The sequence below is a fragment of the Vigna unguiculata genome, chromosome 6 (genome assembly GCF_037176805.1).
Source record: "Vigna unguiculata cultivar grain cowpea cultivar isolate G323 ecotype 2 chromosome 6, ASM3717680v1, whole genome shotgun sequence".
NCBI lineage: Eukaryota > Viridiplantae > Streptophyta > Magnoliopsida > Fabales > Fabaceae > Vigna > Vigna unguiculata.
In genome coordinates this window covers 7,747,009-7,767,549 of record NC_140797.1, presented here as the reverse complement: position 1 = coordinate 7,767,549, position 20,541 = coordinate 7,747,009, and the positions used below count along the sequence as shown (strand labels likewise).

Sequence of the window (20,541 nt, the reverse complement as noted above, 5' to 3'; positions counted from 1 at the left end):
GCATGGGGTTTCGAAAATCCCCATTAATGCTTGGGTTCCACAAACTCTCGTTAATGCCTAAATTCCAAAAGCCCTCGTTAATGCTTGGGGTTTTGAAAACCCTGTTAATGCTTGGGGTTTTGAAAAACCCGTTAATGTTTGAGGTTCCAAAACCCCCGTTAATTCCTCGAAAACCCCCGTTAATACCAAAAAATTAGTGTTTATATTATTATGGCATTGCTAAAATGCTAAAGTGGTACTTTCGTGATAATTGATTTGTTTAGTTAATTCTTTCGAGTATGAGAGGAACCTTATTCTATGAAATTTCCTATTTTATGCTTAATATTTTGGTTTTCATTATTATTTTGGAGGATGACATTTGACAATACAACTAAAACAAAAAGAAAAGTAACTTGACCATTTCGTATGACCGTACCCTAATATAGATAAATTGAATACTCTTAGAGGCTAAATTTATATAAAAGCATTAATTTTCGTAACACATCTCATTAAATAAAAAGCAAAAACTCCAAGGTTACTTCAAAATAAGCAATCAATACAAATATATATTCATATGGTAGCACTAGTGGACTAGCAGTCATAATGCTCTTAATATAATAAGTGTTGGAGATGTAACATTTGAATGATAGTGACATAATAAGCAAGAGCACTAGCTCCCTACAATGAGCCAAAATGTAAAAGCAAATTAGAGTTTTTCCCTATTAGCATAATTAACCAAAAGTTTCCTAGAAGCATATTTGGTGAAAAATTTTAAAAGTAAACGAATAATATCGTTTAATGCGGTGTTGGATGTTGATCATTTGTTTCTTCATTAGGAACACTTCCTTGATCAGATACCTAACATATAAAAAATAATGATAATTAATAACTTTCCAAATGATAATTTCAAACATATATTAATTTAATCAAGATTTAAATATTACCGTTGGTGCATGATGCATAGTAAAATCACGAGGCAACTCTCCTTGATAATTTTGCACCAAAAAATTAACCATTTCCTTTATTTCATTGAGTTGGGATTTATTCTAAAACTTTAATTCATCTAGTTTAATTGAGACAGATTATAATTGAATGTAAAATAATGAAATATGTTATAATTAAACATAATGAAATATGTTATAAGTAAACATACATGTATGGATGTATGTTGGTTTACTATGTGCAGACGCTGATTCTATGTTATAATTTCCAGACATAATGAAATAAAAATTGCAGATACTTGCTATGAAAATGTACTCTTTGTTGTACTATATATAGTACTGCATAAAAAAGACGTGTTGTAGCACCTACATAAAAAGCAAATGTTTGGTTACCTCCAAGAACAAATCAACTATGAAAGAAGTACTATATATATGAATGATTCTGATCTATTACCACTCAGCACTGCATGCTCTTTCTATTTTTAATCTTTGTCTACTGCTAAAAGCTTTTTGTAGTCTTACAAATGCTTACTATCACAATTACAAATATTTTTCTTTCCAAAATGGTGATTAGAGGTACAATCTCTAAAAAAAAGTTTAAGAAAATCATTCACCAATATAGTAATAAAACAGAGAACACTTTTTCATCCATTGAGTCAACTTATCTTTGTTTTTGCTTATTCTATTGACATCTTTCGAAGTATTCCATATGTTTTTTGCTGAAATGGAGGAAAACGATTGTAAAAATGCAAGTTTGAGAAGGAAGTTGGTGCTACAACAAAGGTTGAATGCAATAAGTAATCAACATTCATGTAAGTTTCTAACATATACCTTCAATCATTTTACTATAAAATTTGTTCATCAAACATTTATTTACAAATTCTGCATTTCTATGTTTATATCTTCTTTGCAGATTACAAAGAAGAGAATGCAAGGAAAAAATCAAAAATTGCCAACCATTCTTCTCAAAGTATCAAAATATCAGGTTTTGTTATTATAATTATATTTGGAAATCTTTATTTGGATTTGAACTTGACAACATAGATTGATAATCAAATATCTTTGTTGTGTTAATGACAGATAAAAGAACTCAATCTGAAAACTTATTCCAGAACACTATCCAAAGGAAGCCATTACAAGAGTTGAATCTTAGTAAGTATTCTTCTTTTTACCTATTTCTTTACACATTGTTCTTACATGAATGACTGAAGTATGGTTGTTTATTGTTGGACATTCAATGCTACGATAATAATAATTTTTCAGATCTGCAAAACAACAAGAACAACCTTCAAAATATTAATTCAATATTTCAGACAACAGTTGGTAAGTTATCTTTTTTGATTTTCAATATTATTAATGCAATATCATTTAAATAAATTATAAACAAATCTTTATTTCAATGCAGTGCCTGAAAACAATATATCAAATTCTTCCATTGCTTTAGTTGAAGATCCAATCAAAATAAACTTAATGACTTCACAATCCGCAGCTTCTACTATAACATACAATACTCCTTGCGGTAAATTTCTACATTCAGCTTTATTGTAATTGGATGAAGATGACGATTTCTAAAATTCTATTAATTTTTTTTAATGATTTCAGTTGTTAGCAATAACATTCAGAGAAATTATGGACAAAATAATTACAATTGCAGTGCAGGTAAGTAGGTTCTTATTCATATATACAAATGTTCATACTCAAAATGCCAATGAATGTAACATAATTGTTTTAATAATTCTTTTCCATAGGTGGCACATCTCAAGTTGTAAATGATTCATATTCTGTCTCTAACAATAAAGTTGTCAAATATCCTTTTGAAGTCATACAATCACTTCAGAACAGATTCAATCTTGATGATGAAACAACAACAGAACAACATTGTTCAGACACAACAAATGATGATTCACCAACAATAACAAATGAAGGTAATTAAGATATTGAATTGCTAACTTATTTATGTCAATAAATTGCTTTTTTAAATGATTACTTACTTCTCATTTTACTAATATTGTAGGAGATAGTACAAGTACTACAATTACAAACGAATTGTATTGCAAAGGGGAGTTACAAGGTAATGTGACACACAATTGTACAGAAATTCAGAGATAAAATATGCATTTCAGGCTAATGCTTTATGCTGAAGTTCAGAACTACTCAATATTGGAGAGCCTTGCTTGAAATGCCAATACTGTAAAGCTCAACTGTGGTATGAAGAAAGAGCAGAAAAAAGTAACACATCAAAGGAAGTTCAATTCTCATTATGTTGTCAAAAGGGAAAAGTGCAAATTCCACTATTAAAAAAACCACCTAATCTGCTTGAAGGTTTGTTAAATGGTGTAGATCCTAGAAGCAAATTATTTTTACAGAATATAAGAGTATACAATAACATGTTTTCATTTACTTCAATTGGTGGTAATATAGATACTTCAATGAACAATGGTTCTGCTCCACCACAATTTATTCTTAATGGTCAGAATTACCATCGTATTGAAAGTTTATTGCCAGAACATGGATCAAAGCCAAAGTTTGCACAACTTTACATATATGATACCGAAAATGAAATCAATAACAAACTGAAGCATTTCAGGTTAGTTAACAGATCAAGTAATTTGCTTAAATGAAATATTTAAATACATTTGTTCACATTTCTTTTCTTTATTATGTTTTAAATCTAACAACAAGGAATCTGATATAGATCAATCATTGGTTGCTGATTTGATTCAAATGATTGACACTCACAATGTTCTTGTGAAATCTTTTAGAGGAGTAAGAGAATTGTCACTGCAACATATGGAATCAGATTTCACACTAAGATTATTTAGAGGCAGAAACAAAGACCCTAGAGTCTACAACACATCTTCATGTGATGAAATAGTTGCTCTAATAGTTGGTGATTTTGGCAATATGGATGTAGGCAGAGATATAATTGTCAAAAAATGTTCTGGTGAATTAACAAGACTGCATGAAACTCACACAGCTTTCATTCCACTGCAATATCCTCTCATGTTTCCATATGGAAAAGATGGTTATCAAAAAGATATTCCAATAAGAGAATGTCATTCAAGAAGTAAATCCAGGGTGAGAATTAGAATTTCGTTGCGAGAATTTATTTCATTTAGAATACAACAAAGATCTATAGAACCTGGAAATATTGTGAATGCATGCCGATTATTCCAACAATTTTTGGTTGATTGCTATACAATGGTGGAAGCACAACGATTGTCTTTCATTAGAGCTAATCAAAAGTTAATTCGTTGTGATATTCTTAATGGATTACAAGAGGCTGTTAATAGAGGAGAGACAGATCCTTCTTTAATTGGAAGACGTATTGTACTACTTGCTTCATTCACTGGTGGTACAAGATACATGTTCAACAATTGTCAAGATGTTATGGCAATTTGTAAAAAATTTGGATATCCTGATTTGTTCATTACTATAACATGCAATGTCAATTGGAGCGAAATAAGAGACTTTGTTTTACCAAAAGGGTTATCACCTTCAGATAGACCTAATATTGTATGTAGAGTCTTCAAAATGAAACTGGATGAAATGATGACAGATTTAAAAAAAATGACTTTTTTGGGAAAACCATTGCAGGTATGTTCTATAGGAAGTATTATAGATTATATCAATATTTATTAAATTAGTTTTTTAAAACTATTTTATTTGTTTTGTTATATATGCAAGAATGTACACAGTAGAATTCCAAAAGAGAGGTTTACCTCATGCACATATACTTTTATGGTTGGATGGAGAAAGCAAATTGAAAAAATCAACTGATATTGATAAAGTAATATCAGCTAAATTGCCCAATGCGGATTTGTATCCCAAATTGGAAAAAGTGGTAGCAAGTTACATGATTCATGGACCATGCAGACCTGCGAGATATAATTCACCATGCATGAAGGAAGGACGATGTTCCAAATTTTATCCTAAAAAATTCACATCTTCAACTTCTATTGATGAAGATGGATATCCATGCTATAGAAGACTTGATAATGATAGATTTGTTGAGAAGAATGGAATTAAGCTGAACAATAGAAGTGTTGTTCCTTACAATCCACGACTTCTAATGAGGTATCAAGCTCACGTCAATAAAAAGTATTGCAACAAGACCAATTCAATAAAATATTTGTTCAAATATGTCAACAAGGGTCCTGACAGAGCTACTCTTAAAATAAGCAACAACTCTGCACAATGTGACAAAGAAACCATTATTGATGAGATCAAGAGGTATTATGATTGTAGGTATCTATCACCATGTGAAGTCGCTTGGCGAATATTTGCTTTTGACATCCATCACAGATGACCTCTTGTTCAGAGATTGACATTCCATCTTCCTGGCCAACAATCAACTTTGTTTAAAGATGATGATGATATTAATGTGATCTTCAACAGATACGAAAATGCTAACACAATGTTTCTAGCTTGGTTTGAGGCTAACAAAGTTTATACACAAGGAAAAGAATTGACTTATTCTGAATTTCCAAGCAAATTTGTGTGGTTTGCTAAAGAAAAAGAATGGAAACCAAGGAAGAATGGCAACAGCATTGGTAGACTTATTTATATTCCTCTGGGCTCTGGAGAACTTTATTATTTGAGGATATTACTCACCATTCAAAAAGGTTGTATTGATTATGAAAGCATTAAGACCATTGATGGGAAACTTTATGAAACATACCAAGATGCTTGTTATGTTTTGGGATTTGGTTAACGATAAAGAATATATTGATGCAATAAAAGAAGTAAGTGAATTTGCTTCTGGGTATCAACTTAAAAGATTATTTGTTACTTTGTTGTCCATGAATACAATTTCTAAACCAGATATAGTTTGGAATTCTACATGGAGTATCTTATGTGATGGAATTTTGTACCAAAAAAGAAAGGAGATGAACTTACCAGGTAATTTATATTGTGATTTATTTAATTCAATATAAATATAACTTTTAATTGCATTATTTTGTTCATGCAGGTCTTGAAATTGAGACTGTTGAATTACAAAAAATATGTCTCATTCAAATACAAGAAATGCTAATGTCAAATGGTAGATGTTTGAAAGATTATCCTTCATTACCTCAACTTGATATTTCAGATGTACATACATTCAATAATAGATTTATTATTGATGAGCTACAATACAATAAAGAAGAGATGGCAAAAGAACATGACATTTTGTTTAAAGCACTCAATGATGAACAAATTCATGTATATCAGGATATCATGACAGCAGTTGTTTCAAAGAAGGGAGGATTCTTCTTTTTATATGGCTATGGTGGTGCAGGGAAACTTTTATGTGGAAGACATTGTCAGCTGCTCTAAGAAGTAAGGGCATGATTGTTTTGAACGTAGCATCAAATGGAATTGCTTCTTTACTACTTCCTGGTGGAAAAACAGCACACTCTACCTTTTGCATCCCACTGTTAATTAATGATGAATCAACTTGCAACATAGCGCAAGGTAGTCTCTGTGCTAAACTTCTGATGGCAACCAATTTAATTATCTGGGATGAAGCACCAATGATGAATAGAATGTGCTTTGAGGCATTTGATAGAACACTAAGAGATATTATGCAAAAAGTTGATGATGCCAATAATGACAAACCATTTGGTGGCAAAGCAGTTGTCTTGGGAGGTGACTTCAGACAAATTCTACCCATTATCAAGAAAGGATCTAGGTTTGATATCATCAAATCAGCAATCAACTACTCAGAGTTATGGAATTGTTGTAAAGTGCTAAAACTGTCCAAGAACATGAGATTAAGTACTACAACAAACAATCAAACAGCCAATGATATCAAAGAATTTGCTGATTGGATATTGAAGATTGGAGATGAAAAAATGGATGTAAATGAGAATGGTGAGTGCGTGGTTGAAATTCCAAAAGAGCTGCTGATTATAAATACAGATTTACCTTTATTGTCATTGGTTGAATTTGTCTATCCTCAATTTGTGGTTAACATGATAAAGCCTAATTATTTTGATGATGGAGCAATCTTGTGCCCAACTAATGATTCTGTAGAGCAAGTAAATGATTTCATGTTGTCTTTATTAGGTGGTGAAGAAGTGACTTATTTAAGTTCAGATACACCTTGCCAATCTGATGAATAAGATGAAGTTCAATCTGAATGGTTTACATCTGAATTTTTAAATGATATCAAATGTTCAGGGATACCAAATCATAAACTCAAGCTGAAAACAGGTGTGCCAATTATGCTCTTGAGAAATATTGATCAAGCGAAAGGTCTTTGTAATGGCACAAGATTGCAAGTCAACCATTTGGGAAAAAATGTAATCTCTGCAACTGTAATTACTGGAAAAAACATTGGTGACAGGATCTTTATACCAAGAATGGATTTAGTGCCATCTAATTCAGGATTGCCTTTCAAATTTCAAAGAAGACAGTTCCCGATTTCCTTATGCTTTGCAATGACGATTAACAAAAGTCAAGGACAAACACTTTCTAGAGTGGGCCTTTATCTTCCACAACTTGTATTCACACATGGCCAACTATATGTTGCTATTTCTAGAGTGAAAACCAAGAGAGGATTGAAAATACTTATATTGGATGAAGATGGAAATGTCACAAACACAACTAAAAACGTTGTGTACAAATAAATTTTGAAACTCTTTGACAAAGAAGACATTATAGGTATGTAATTTATAATTTGGTTTTAATTTGAAAGTTTTTATAAATATAGATGAAATTATTTATGTTCTGTTGTGCAATGCAGGATCTATTGCCTAAAGTCCAAGGCTTACAAGGAATATCATGCTAAAACAAAGGCTGAATTAAGAAGTAATAAAAGTTGTGTACAAAAGGAAGTTATGAAGTTGATTAACAAAAAAGACATTATAGGTATGTAATTTAGTCTTCTTTTATTGTTATATTTTTAAAGACATTATATTATAATCATATAGGTTATTAAACATCACAAAACCACTTGATATTACCAAAAATATTACATTTAAAAAAACCCGTGCGTTGCACGGGTAAAAAGAAAAGAAAAGAGATGTGATGCAAACCTCATTCTACAAATCGATTTTGTGAGGTTGAATTATATATATATATATATATATATATATATATATATATATATATATATATATATATATATATAAAAGCTTTTTTGTTGGCGAAACATATTAAAATGTATTGACAATACAAAAATTGAAGAAAATAAAAACCCACTCCAACCAAAGTCAGCTACTCCCGTATAAACAAATATTTACCGTCACCTTATTAAAAGTATTTATTCTTTTTTTAGAATTGAAATTATGAGAATGAGACTTCATTAAAAATCATGTCACTTTTTTTCTTCTTCCGGTTGGATTCAAATCATTATACCAACCACATAACCACAATTACGGAAATATAAAAAATAACAATCTTTCTAACTTTAACTACTTAAAACATCGATGCATAAAAATAATCTCTAAATGTCCAAAACTAATTTCAACTTTATCCAATTAAAATATCAATACATAAAAGAAACAAACCTACAAAACCATATTAATCATATTCAATAAAACATTCTAATGATAAAACCACACACCCAAAATTACACACGTTATTTTATCTTTGTCCCAATTAAAATACCAATGCCTAATAATAAAAATAAACCGAAAGTCATGCACAATTATATATAATATAATTATTACAGGGACAAAAATATTTTCTATTCAAGGCAGTCCCGTGTTGTTCAGCAAATTTTAAGAACTCTTCAACGCCATTCTCATAGACATCACTGATTCGAATTGCATTCATCCAACTTCGATCCATTACTACACAACATGAGAAATTGGTTTAAATAAATATTATTGATGTGATAAAGACTTAACTGCTTCTGCAAACATGTGCTCTCATTAGTGACTCTAATTACGATATACTTTTATTATAATTAGTGACTCAACTGGTACTCTTAACTGCTTCTGCAAATAGATAAATGAATGAACTTGATAAAAGATTAAGTTCATAAAACCAACCACAAGCAAAAAATTCATTCTTAAGCTTTGAATTTCAAAGTAAATTGTTTTGAGGAACTGACCAATTTTATGTGCACTAAAATTCCAAGAACCAATTTAACGCAGTCACCAAGATTGGAATCCCAAAAAGGCAGCCAACAATTTCAATGTAATGAATGAAGTTTGGAGGAATTGATCTTTATCAATGCAAGTGATGGTAATCCTCCAATGGAGGTAAGAGTGGCGGCAAAATATGGAAAAAACAAAGCAGCGGCGCTAATAGCTCAAGCAACTTCAAAATGGAGGTAGGACGTCAAGCAGCGCTGACAGAAGTTCAAGCAGCTTCAACGGAGGTGCGACGGCGGCGACGACATCAAGGTGCGACAACTTCCATGCGAGACAAGGATTTCCGTCGAGGTCCTTTGTGGTCTTTCAGAATGTCGTCGAGCTGGTTCGTGGTGCGACAACAACGGAGGCTCGTGGTTCAACAACAGTGGCAGTTCGTGGCATGGAGGTGGTGGTTAGTGGTGCAGAGGTTGTGGTTGGTGGCGTTGAGGCTAGTTGAGCAAAACGGAGAGGGTTTCGTGGTGCGGCGATAGTGGCGGTTCGTGGTGCGGCGACAACAGAGGCTTGTGGTGCGGTGACAACAGTAGTTCGTGGCGTGGAGGGTTGGTTAGTGGCGCGGAGGTGGTGGTTCGTGGCGTGGAGGCTAGTAGAGTAAAAGAGAGAGGGTTTCGTGGTGCGACAAACGAAGAAGAAAGCAAATGTGCGTGAGGCGCGATGATGCACAATGGAGAAAAACGGAGAAGATGAACAGTGGAAGCGCATGCATAGTGAAGCGCGAGAGAGAGGAAAGGGTTTCGCGGGTTTGTGCAGAAAACATTACATCGGTTATAATTCTAACTGATCTAATATTTAAAAGTGTCACCTTTTTTTAATTTAAAAAAAAAAAGAACGTTAGATCGGTTCTCCCCTAAACCGATCTAATGTATACATGTTAGATCGGTTCCCCACACAACCGATCTAATGTAAATGAAGTTATTTTCAAAATTGACACCGCGTTAATTGTTAGATCGATTCCTGTACAACCAATCTAATATGCCTGATCTAATATTCCATTTTTGCACTAGTGATAATACCAAATCCATAATTAAGATTATTATCAATATAATGAAAATCGTAAAATATCCAAATCTATATACAACTTATATATAAATATTTTATATCTATAACATTGTCCCAATAAAACACCCACATAAATAAAAACACCATCCAACAAATGCTAAAACCTGTTTAAATTTATCCAAATAAAACACAACCTCATAATAATCTAAATAAAAAATATTAGGCAATGTGAGACTTAGACTCATACTTGGATTCTTAACAAACTCCTCCTTAAGGGTGAGTTCCTCTCCCGCATAAGCTTTCGAGTATCCTTCTTGTACCGTCGTTGGCTCTATCACTTGTTTACAGTGAGGGTTTTATTGAGGAGACACAACACCAATGAGACCTGAGTCTAGCTATATAAGACATTGACACCACTCTCAATCCAAAACCTTAAGACAATGAGTTCATGGGTCTTGATTCTTAAATAGTGCTCTACTTTATCATTTCTAACCAATATATGACTTAGACTCATACTTGAATTCTTAACAACCCCTTTTAAATTTATCCAAATAAAACACAACTGCATAATGTAATCCAAATAAAAACTATTAAAAAAATTTGTTATAAAAAAAATTTAATTAACTCCCCTTGTCTAGATTTTCTAATATTCAGATATTCTTTTAAACCGTTCTTCCTCTATCTCAATTCAGCTTATATGCTCCTGTATTCGGTGTATCCTAAAAGTATTGTAAATAACTTTCTGCCCAACACTATTACTCCTTTTAAATTCCTCTTCTCACTATTCATCTACCTACACACTACAAAAAAAAAAATTAGTAGGGGTTATATTTGACATTTCCGGAGGTTTTAACCCCCACTAATGGGTTTACCAGGGGTTTGCAATTTTCCTGGAAGAACCAGCGTCGCTATTAGATTACGGGGGTTTTTAGCAACCCCTGGAAAAACACAACTTGCTTAGGGTTTTCGAAACCCCTATTACTGCTTGGGGTTTCCGAAACCCCTGCTACTGCCAAGGGTTTACAAAACCTTCGCTACTGCTAGAGGTTATCAAAACCCCCGCTACTGCCAGGGGTTTCTAAAACCCCCACTACTGCCAGGGGTTTCTAAAATCCCTGCTACTGCCAGGGGTTTTCAAAACATCCGCTAATGCCTACAATTTAAAAACTCCAATATTGTCTGTTTGTTTGTTTTATATTTTTTAATAATACATAAATCTTGAAATAAAAAAAATTATAAAAGGAAAAGATTTTAATTTTTGGTAATTATAATTTATGCATATAACATTTATAAAAGGGACAATGAACAAAGTTTACAATATGACAAAGTGTAAAAGTTAAAATTAACAAGTCATTACAATGTTATTTGTTTTAAATAAGAAAAATAAACATAATGAAAAATTAAATAACATCCTTCTAATGCGGTACTTGATATTACAAACATTTCCTTGACCAAATACCTTGTGGCTCAACAAAGTTCATAACTTTTTCTGCAAACATATGTAAAGATAGATTGTTTAAGAACAATTCTTTATAACACTTACTTCAACGAAGAATAATCACGAGTTGCTTTCAACAAACACACCTTTCTTTTTTTTACTCTTGACCTCTTTGCCAAGAAGCAATCGAGCAAAAAATAGAACATATTTGTGCACTCCTAAGGTCATGCATGATATGTTGGGTTCGCGAGGCTCCTAAAGCACGACAATATCACAAGCTCAGACACAAACTACTATATATATAGATACATAGATGTATATATACTAATATTAATATATATATACTAATAAAATGCAATGTAGTCATCACTCTCCGTGAGTGCAAAACAATCCCACTGTTTCTTTTTTTAGCTCATTTTTATACTGCTTCATGAATGCTACCAAACATTACCTTTTTCTATGCCCTCTCACAATTGTTTTTATGTCAAAACCTGTTATATTTTATATAGTTTTTAATTTCTTTTCCAGATTCTTTCTCTCTCTCTCTTCCTAAGGTTTTGCTGGTGCAATTAAGTTTCCTACTCTTCTTATTTACCTCACACTCCCTAGGACCCTAGTTGATAGCCTCGTCTAGCTTCCTTCAATTTCCAACAGTGTATCAGTTTATTTTTTCATCTCTCTCTGTCTTTAAGAAATTTCTTTTTCACAAAAATTGCACTTTTACTACTTTGTTTACACTTTCCCCGTGCTGGTGCTGCTACTCTATGATCATTTGAAGAGCTTAGATTAGATTAAATTATTTAAATAAGAAAAAAAAATAGAGGGGAATGAGATTAAGTTTAGATCTTGGCCTTCTTTAATGGACATGAGAGAGCAAGATAAGGTAATAGAGATGCCTAGCACTTTGGGTTATAACCTCCCCAATAGAAATTCATCTTCCTCCAAGTTATCATCACCAATACGGGAAAGAAGTGACCAACCTCCTCAATCTCACACAAAGAAATGATGAAGACTTTTGTCCTTTGGAGAAATATTTCATTGATATGATGATTTGCATAAATAGTTTTGTTCATAATGTTTGGAGAAAAGAATTGGATTATGACAAATGGCATAAGAGAAGCATCATTTGAAAGAAGTTATTCCAAGGTAAAATAAAGAAGATAAATAACCTTGATTCTTGTAGGCCTAAAGGGGAGAATGATTATCGTAAAACACAATGCTCTTTTCCTTATAAAAGTTTAACTAATTGATTCTGAATGGCCCAAAATAAAAAAGATAGTGATGTTGATGCATGATCTTGCATCATTATAACACGATAATAAAAAAGTTGATAATGTTAATAAATTAAAGGAATAAAACAGTGTGTTGGAAGCCATTTAAGATTTTCTCTCCCATTACTGGCTAAAGATGATAATTGTCCTAGTTTGCAAACTCCAATTATTTTCTTGGTTTGAAACTTTTTGGTACATTTATTATTATTTTGGCACATTACACAATCTCTCCGATATATGGGTGATTAGGGTAAAGCTCGATTACCCTTGGGTGATTAGTTTGCAAACTCCATTGATTTTGCCACCATAATTCTTGTAATGCCAACAACAGTAGTCCCACTGGATCCTGAAGTTTCATATTCTGCACTTTCAGAGGCTGTAGTCGGAAGAGGAAGAAAAATCATAAGTAGTATCATTGCCATTAAGCTAGTACATATAAAATTCTAGGAATATGCAGAGTTGATTACATGTAAACTCTGAAAAGGTTGATAAATAGCAGGCATTTTTTTTACAAGGGATGCAAGATTAAGAGAAGAATGTGTCAATAAAAATAAGGGGTATAGTACTAACATTCCCCCATTACTAAGAATATGTGTTATGTGAATTGTTTGAAAGGTATGTGTTGTATGAATACAAAAATTTAACCGTACCATCTTGAGTTGAAAACGCCATAGAATTTTTTGTTGGCAATTTAGGTTTCTCTCCTTCCATCTTCTTAAAGAATTTAACATATATGCAGATTACTAATAATAGAAGACTGCATATTCCTGCTATGGATATTCCAGCAACATCACCCTTAGCTAGACCTGCTTATATACAAAAGCGAATTTAAGTTTTGAGACACTGACTTTTTCTTTGTGTTCTCTATTTATGTGAACATTAAGCTGAAAATAATCTTCTTATAACCAACTCCCCATAAAGTTTGAGAGCCAAACCTGTGTTTCTGCAAGATGGAAAAGAAAATTAAAGTTAAAAAGATAGAATCAAACATGCAGCAATATTCAACTGTATGTGCATAATTCAGCATGAAAGGTGAGACAACCTAAGTTACCCACCTAGGGTGCAAGGGAACATACTCTCCAAATTGATCTGGCAAGTTTAAACAAAATTAAAACGTCAAGCAAATGCATAAAAGGTTATCCAAAATGCTTTGAACAAGAACAAAGTGATTATTTTTACCCCCAACATGCTGATAATACCAAAAGAAAGATAATTTGATCAGAGTTGTTGAATTTTTGTCTTGTAATTTACATCAGAAGGTTAACAATAAAAGTTTACCAAAATAAAACTCCAAAACATTGGAAAACATCAGTATAAGTATACAATTGTATCTAAATGTTTTCAATGTCAAAATACATTACTAACATGATGTAAGAGAAGAGCATACCTCTTCTTGGAATGAAAACAATTCCACTCTCTTTGCTGAAATTGACTCCAGGATTATAATTCTGCAGCAATTATGCATCAAGATGAGCCTCGTTAATGTAGCATGATGAACCTTGCACAAAACTTTTATCTCTGGCATAAATTCTTTAGTTTTTGTAGCTGTAATTCTTTTAATAGCAACTTCCTAGAAGATTTAAAATACAGGCCAAACTTATATTTCAGCACTTACAGGGCTACTAGATTGATATCACTGTCAATCTAGCTTCAACAATGCTATATTTTGAAAACTATAGCAAAAAGTTTTAAGTATAAAAATAAACAAAAACAGAATATTATCAAAATATTAAAGTATGAAATACTGATGTTGAGTCTTCTATGTAAAAAGGTCCACTCATTAGCAAACATGTTTTATATCTCAACAGCTTGTATGATTGTGTAATGAGCTAGGCATCATTAAGTTAACTTATTTAGGTTGCAGATTTACTATTCGTTCATTTGACATAAACCAAGAATAAAAAAAATTTAGAAAACATGGAATAAGGAACATACATATAAGGTGTATCCCCACCAAACTTCTTTTGATTAACAAATCCATAGAGAAACTTGATGTACCCTCCACCACACTCAATCTCCTTTTCAAATTTTACAGAATGTTGGAGGACCACTGTTTTGTTCTTGTTGGTGAATTCAGGTATTTTAGCAGAGATGGCAAAGTGTTTGCATCACTGGATGTTTGAATACCTACAATATTCCAGAAAATGGCAACAAGTTACAAGGCAAACCAAATTCTTGTTACTATACACATTAAGAAAGAAAACAATAGAAGTTCCTCAGAATGTAAAGTGTCTCAACTAATTGAAATTTTGTGGTAGTAAATTACTCTCCCTTGACTTGTACTCTACATTTTCTACCCAAAGCAAGTAGGCTTACCTCAAGAATATGCTAAAAAAATAACCGAAATTGTGACTACTATGTAGTGCATATTTTTCTCTTCTCACATTTTCCCCTTCACACTCACACATGCATCTTCATTGTTTTATTTTATATATTAAAACTGTAAGGAAATTTCTTAATTATAGTATATTTACATGTATATAACAATTTAACCATGTTCACTGCAAGAGATGTAAGATTTAGAAAACGTTTATAGATAAACTTACAAATCATTGAATAACAATCTATTTTCATTGACAACAAGATTTGAATCGGTATATACAAGGTTAACTAAAGTAGATTATGAGTTATGCAGTGAGTAATTTATGATTGATTCATACAATCAATCATAATTCATACAAGGTTGATAGCTGAAGAAGCTGGAGTTAAAGCTTTTCGTATCACTACGAACTTACAAATCAGCAAAACCAGTGAAGCACTCGCTCCCGTGAAGCACCAGCCCTCCTCGCCTGTGGTCACACCTTCCTTGCTCAGACGAAGTCGTCGCCGGCAACACCGGCCACTATGGGAAGCCCTTCCGACTCAGACGAAGTCGCCACACCCTCTACTCTCCTCTTCGATTTTCTTCCTCTGTGCGAAATCCAAGGATGGCTCTCTAGAAACATAAACTCTCAAATGTGAAAAATATAAAAGATGGGAGGTTAAAAGACCAAAAATGAGGGATGATGCAAAGAAGAAGAGAAGAAAATGCACTCTCTTAGGTCACGCAAACACGAGAACAGAATGTACTGAACTTCTGAAAAGTACGAGAAAAGAGGAATTATGAAAAGTTATAAAGAAATGAAATTTCCGGGGATTCATTTAAAAAACTTCTGACACTTAGAAGGGGTTTAAAAAACCTCTACTATGCATATAAATTGCTTGGGGTTATACTAACCTCTCCTAAAAAATCAAATTCAAAATTTTTGTAGTGACAGTGTTTATTCCTCTCAGTAAAATAATTCGGACACTAGAAAATAAAATCATTTTAATTTCAATTACTAACCTAATAAACTTTCATAAATCTCGTTATAAGTAACTTTAACTTACTTGAGAACATATTCAGATTCAATGCTACATTCGTTACGCACCTTTTAGTTTATCTTGCTAAATGCACCTTTCAAACTGTACCTACACCTTTCCTATTCTACTGTACATGGACATTGAACCCACACTCCACACTTCAAGACCAACAACCATACCAAATGAATTACCAAATTATATCCTATTTCTACATTATATGCATGATAATATCTACCACACAATTAAAATATCAAAAAACGTAACAAATGCCCAAGGTGGGATGATAACATCTACTTTTCTATGTTTTTCTTTTCTAAAAATATCATTTTAGTTTAAAAATACGTGTTTGTCTTTAATTAACTAATTTTTGTTTAGAAAAATAGAGTTTTCATAAAAATGTGATAAAAAAAGGTTCTTTTAGTAAACTTTTGTTGAAGTTAGTTTTATTCTTTTTAAAATTTTATAATAAATCAGTTTGCCAGTAAGCTCTTCCTTTTAGTTGAATTGCGTTTTTTGGCTATTGACTCCAATTATTTTTTATTACAGATGAGTCCTTGGTTGGTCAATGGAAAGCTTTGACACCATTTTCCCCAATGCATGTTTCATTAAAAGAAGGTTGATCCATTTTTATGCGGACCACAGGAATCATGAACGAGGAGTGCTCCATCTCGAAGGGAAGCCTGATGTGCGAGATTCTTATCCGAGGGAGACTGATATTGATTCGTGATGGATAGAGAAGATCTGAAGATCGAGATGACGAGATTGAGACGTGGCATGATGGACGAATGAAGGAGAGGATCAAACCAAATCAAGGGCGCAACAAATGGGGTTACATGTTTGCGATTCTAGATTTAGGAAGAGAAGGAAAATGTTAGGTCATTTTTGCATTTCTGAGTTTTTCTTTAGCGTTTTTTAAGGGTGAGAGTTAGTTTTTTTAAAGGGGATTCAAGGATTCAAGTGATGTTTTGAGAGATAGGGAGAGAGAGAGAGTCATTTTATAAGGAGGTTTTTCACATTCCGACAAGCACAAAGCAACCCACAGGATTGAGTCTCCTCTAGTATGTTAAGTAGCTTCACTTGATTCAACAACGAGAACAAAGTGGTCGGGGCTATGTTGAGTGAGATTCTTTACATGGTTTTAATTTGTAGAACTCTCTTGGTCTCGTGAATTTTTTTTTTTGATTTTGAGTGAAATACAATGATTAAGTTCCAAATCCATTTGTAAGTTTATGAATTTTTCTTGTTTAAGTTTTGATTGCATTTTATGTTTCAAGCCTTTACGTACTTTAAAGTCCATTTATTGTTTCCTAATTTCTAATTTAGTTATATTTTCGTAATGTTGTTTTTGATGTTTGTGGTCTACTAGTGTGTCTTGTGATCATGTTTTAAGCATGACTCATATTTTGCACACAATTTTTTTCCTTTTGGAACCCATTTAACCCCAAAGTGGGAACAACTTCACTAGATGTCTTCTCTATTGACAAAAAGAGGAAAATGAACATCTTGCTTCAATAAGGAATTTTGATAATGATGATGACGACTTATGAAGAAGTATGGAAGACTTAATGATGATGCATAGAAAAATGTTGAAGACTCAAAGAATGTTTGGATTCAATAGATACATTGAAGACTTAAGAGTTTAGTTGTTAAAGTATTGTAGGTCAGGAGTCAAAAGGCATAACCCAAGCAGCAAAATATTGAGAGAGTTTCAATTTTTGCAAAACTCACTGGAATAAATGATTATCTTTGAAGATAATCGATTATCTCAGTCGATATGATTTTTTAAAATGTTATTTTCCCCAAAAATAATAAGACAAAAATACTAAAAAGAAACAAAAATATTTTTTTAATTTTTTGGGCCCGACAAGGATTGACCTTGGTCCTACGTATTCTCGTTAAAAATGCGAAATTAGGGTTACGTAGTTCTTTAGGAGAAACGATTTGGAAAACAATTGAGAAAATGATTTGATTTTTTGGAGGTGAACCTGACAAGGATTGGCCTTGCTCCTACGTATCTCACAGGGGAGAATCAAGGATCACGTAGTTCTTAAAAAGATACTTGTTGGAAAATGTTGATATTTTGTATTTTTGAGATTTTTGTATTTTTTTGTGTTTTTTAGATTATTTGAAAATGTGTGTCACACGACGCGAACGATTAGACAAACACTAGAAGAGAAAGAAAATTATTTTTAATATTTTTGAAACATGAGTGTCACGCGGTGTGAGCAACCGGACAGACACAACAAAGTGAAAGAGAATACTTTTCATTTTTTAGATTTTTTCTATTTTTTTTTTGTAATTTTTAATAATTTTCAAATATTTGGTTTCCTAGGAATAAAAAGAAAAATAAAAATAAAAAAACGAAAACAAATAAATAATAATAAAAAAAAAAAAACAATTTAATTAAGAAGGATGAAAGTGGAAAACAAAAATGAGGTACATGAGTGATTATTGGGGTGCACAAAGTAAATACGACAAGAAGCCCAAAAACAATAGACAAAGATATGGGGTGCATGAGTATCACATGTGGAAGGTGTATTAAGTAACAGGTAGGGTGCGTGCAGTAAATAAAGGGGTGTGCAGGGATTAAAAATGGGGTGTACACGAAGAAAAGAAAGAAGGAGCATATGGGGGGTGGATGAGGTAAAAAAAGGGGTACGTGTGGTAACGGAGGGTTCAAGGCCTGCAGCCCCTTTTTTTTTTCAGAAAACCCTAACAAAGCTAAGGCTTCTTCCCTCACATGGCAGCCTCTTCTTCTCAACACCACCACAACTGCAACCCCTGTCACCATTCGCCTCTGTCTCTGCTTCACCACACCACCACGACACCGGGCCGCTAGCTCGCCGACGACACCCATCGACGCCAGAGACGTCAACACCCTCCTCGGCCGCTCGACGACTTCATTCTCGCGGCTCTGACGACCAACCAACGTTGCTGCCACCACCTCCGTTCCACACCGGAGCCGTCGCCGTTCATCTCCGGACGACCGGTGTTGTCGCAAATGCAACGCTCGTGATCGAGACCTTCTCTCTCGTCACTGTTGCACGAAAACCATTGGAACCTGTGGCCAAGATACCTTTTCTTCCTCCCGCGTGAAAGGTGCGAATGTTTGGTGTGCTGTGAAAACGTTGGAGTAGTGGCTAACAATGGAGGATGGTGTAGGTAGAAGGGTGGATTGAAGGTGATACTTGTTGGTGACCGTGTAAGATTGGTTGGTTCGTGGTAGGTGGGGTGGAGAAAACCGAGAACGAAAATGGTAGTTACGTGTGGGCAGTTATGGTGGAGAGGAGGATCAAGCCCAGAGTGGTGGCCCATCAAGATGCAGAGGTGGTCCAATTGTTTGGGGGGCAAATGGAATATGATGAAATAATGTTGATTTTGAGGAACAAAATTTGGTATGTGTTTTTGCTTGCGTATGTGAGTATTGTATGATGATCATGGAAACTGGTTTGGTGTTATTGTCAATGAAGATTGTTTTGTAAAATATAACTGTTCGTGAAGTGTGTTTGGGTTCTGGTTTGACAATTTCTTGCAGATGGAAGGTGATGAGGGAAAGAACGAAGACTACCAAAATAAGAACGTGTGATACATTTCAAATACATTTTGAATCACGGTCCGACCGACAAAAATGCAGCAAACACAAACTCATTTTTGTTCATGGCATTCAGGGATTAGAACGAAACATATCTACCCTAGCACACCTACATCATGCTCACTCAAGTATTGAAGGCTCAATGCTTACCTCTCAGAAGCTCTTTTGATGGGTGATCTTGGGTTTGCTCGTTCCAGTCTGTTGTCCCCTTGCCCGAGTTGTTTCCACCTTTTTTTCTCTTCACCTTCGCGAGTTCGCTGCTTTTGCCAACTCTCTTATGTTATCTCCTTATGCTCTCCCCCTCTTTTTTTCCCCTCGTTATGGTGTGTTATCAGCTGCATTTTTGAAACGGTGAAATCCTCTCGTGCCAGTAAGTTGCGTCTCCTCTTCAACGGCTCTCTGCCCCCTATTGTCATGCTAGTTTCCCTTTTATGCCCCTTCTGTTTGAATTTTTTTCTTGATGATGGAAAGGTACGACGCAAGTTATCTTCTAGCCACCCTACCACTGTTGCTAAGGTCTGCAGCTACGACTGTCACGGCTGCAGCAGTGATACAGCCACCCCAACATTTCCTCCTTTTTTCCAAGACCCTCAAAATAGAGAGAAACAACGAACAAGGAAAGAACCACCGGCCAAATCAATTGGCTCTCATTTCATTTTTTTTTTAATTTTCTTATATACATTTTTATATGTTTTTCTTTTTTTTAAGAGAAAAAAATAAGATGACACAATTAAAAAAAATGAAAATAATAATAATAAAAAAAAAGATAAAATACAAAAGGATAAGATAAAATAAAGTAAAAATAAAATAAAAATAAAACAAGATAAATAAATAAATAAAAATAAAATAAAATAAAGCAAGAAAATATTAAAGAAAAAAAGATAAAAAGTAA

At 33.3% G+C, this 20,541-nt stretch overlaps 2 long non-coding RNA genes and 1 pseudogene across 6 annotated transcripts; 2 read left to right on the top strand and 1 right to left on the bottom strand.

Annotated features, from left to right (window-relative positions):
• Nucleotides 1-1,644: 1,644 nt before the first annotated feature.
• Nucleotides 1,645-7,534, top strand: LOC146885461 (uncharacterized; annotated as a pseudogene).
• Nucleotides 7,535-8,467: 933 nt separating this feature from the next.
• On the bottom strand, nucleotides 8,468-20,267 carry LOC114186736 (uncharacterized). 5 transcript variants are annotated; one of them, XR_014995969.1, is made up of 9 exons: nucleotides 19,800-20,267; nucleotides 15,451-15,650; nucleotides 14,651-14,842; nucleotides 14,103-14,163; nucleotides 13,771-13,804; nucleotides 13,366-13,658; nucleotides 12,981-13,091; nucleotides 11,591-11,699; nucleotides 11,318-11,495 (listed from the first exon to the last, which is right to left on the bottom strand). It is a non-coding gene; the product is annotated as an uncharacterized LOC114186736 (long non-coding RNA). The 5 variants fall into 5 exon arrangements; XR_014995968.1 differs by lacking the exon at nucleotides 19,800-20,267 and adding an exon at nucleotides 15,749-15,881; XR_014995965.1 differs by lacking the exon at nucleotides 19,800-20,267 and having other exon boundaries at nucleotides 15,451-15,860.
• Nucleotides 18,787-20,245, top strand: LOC146885460 (uncharacterized). The gene is made up of 2 exons (XR_014995970.1): nucleotides 18,787-19,452; nucleotides 19,593-20,245. It is a non-coding gene; the product is annotated as an uncharacterized LOC146885460 (long non-coding RNA).
• Nucleotides 20,268-20,541: the final 274 nt, after the last annotated feature.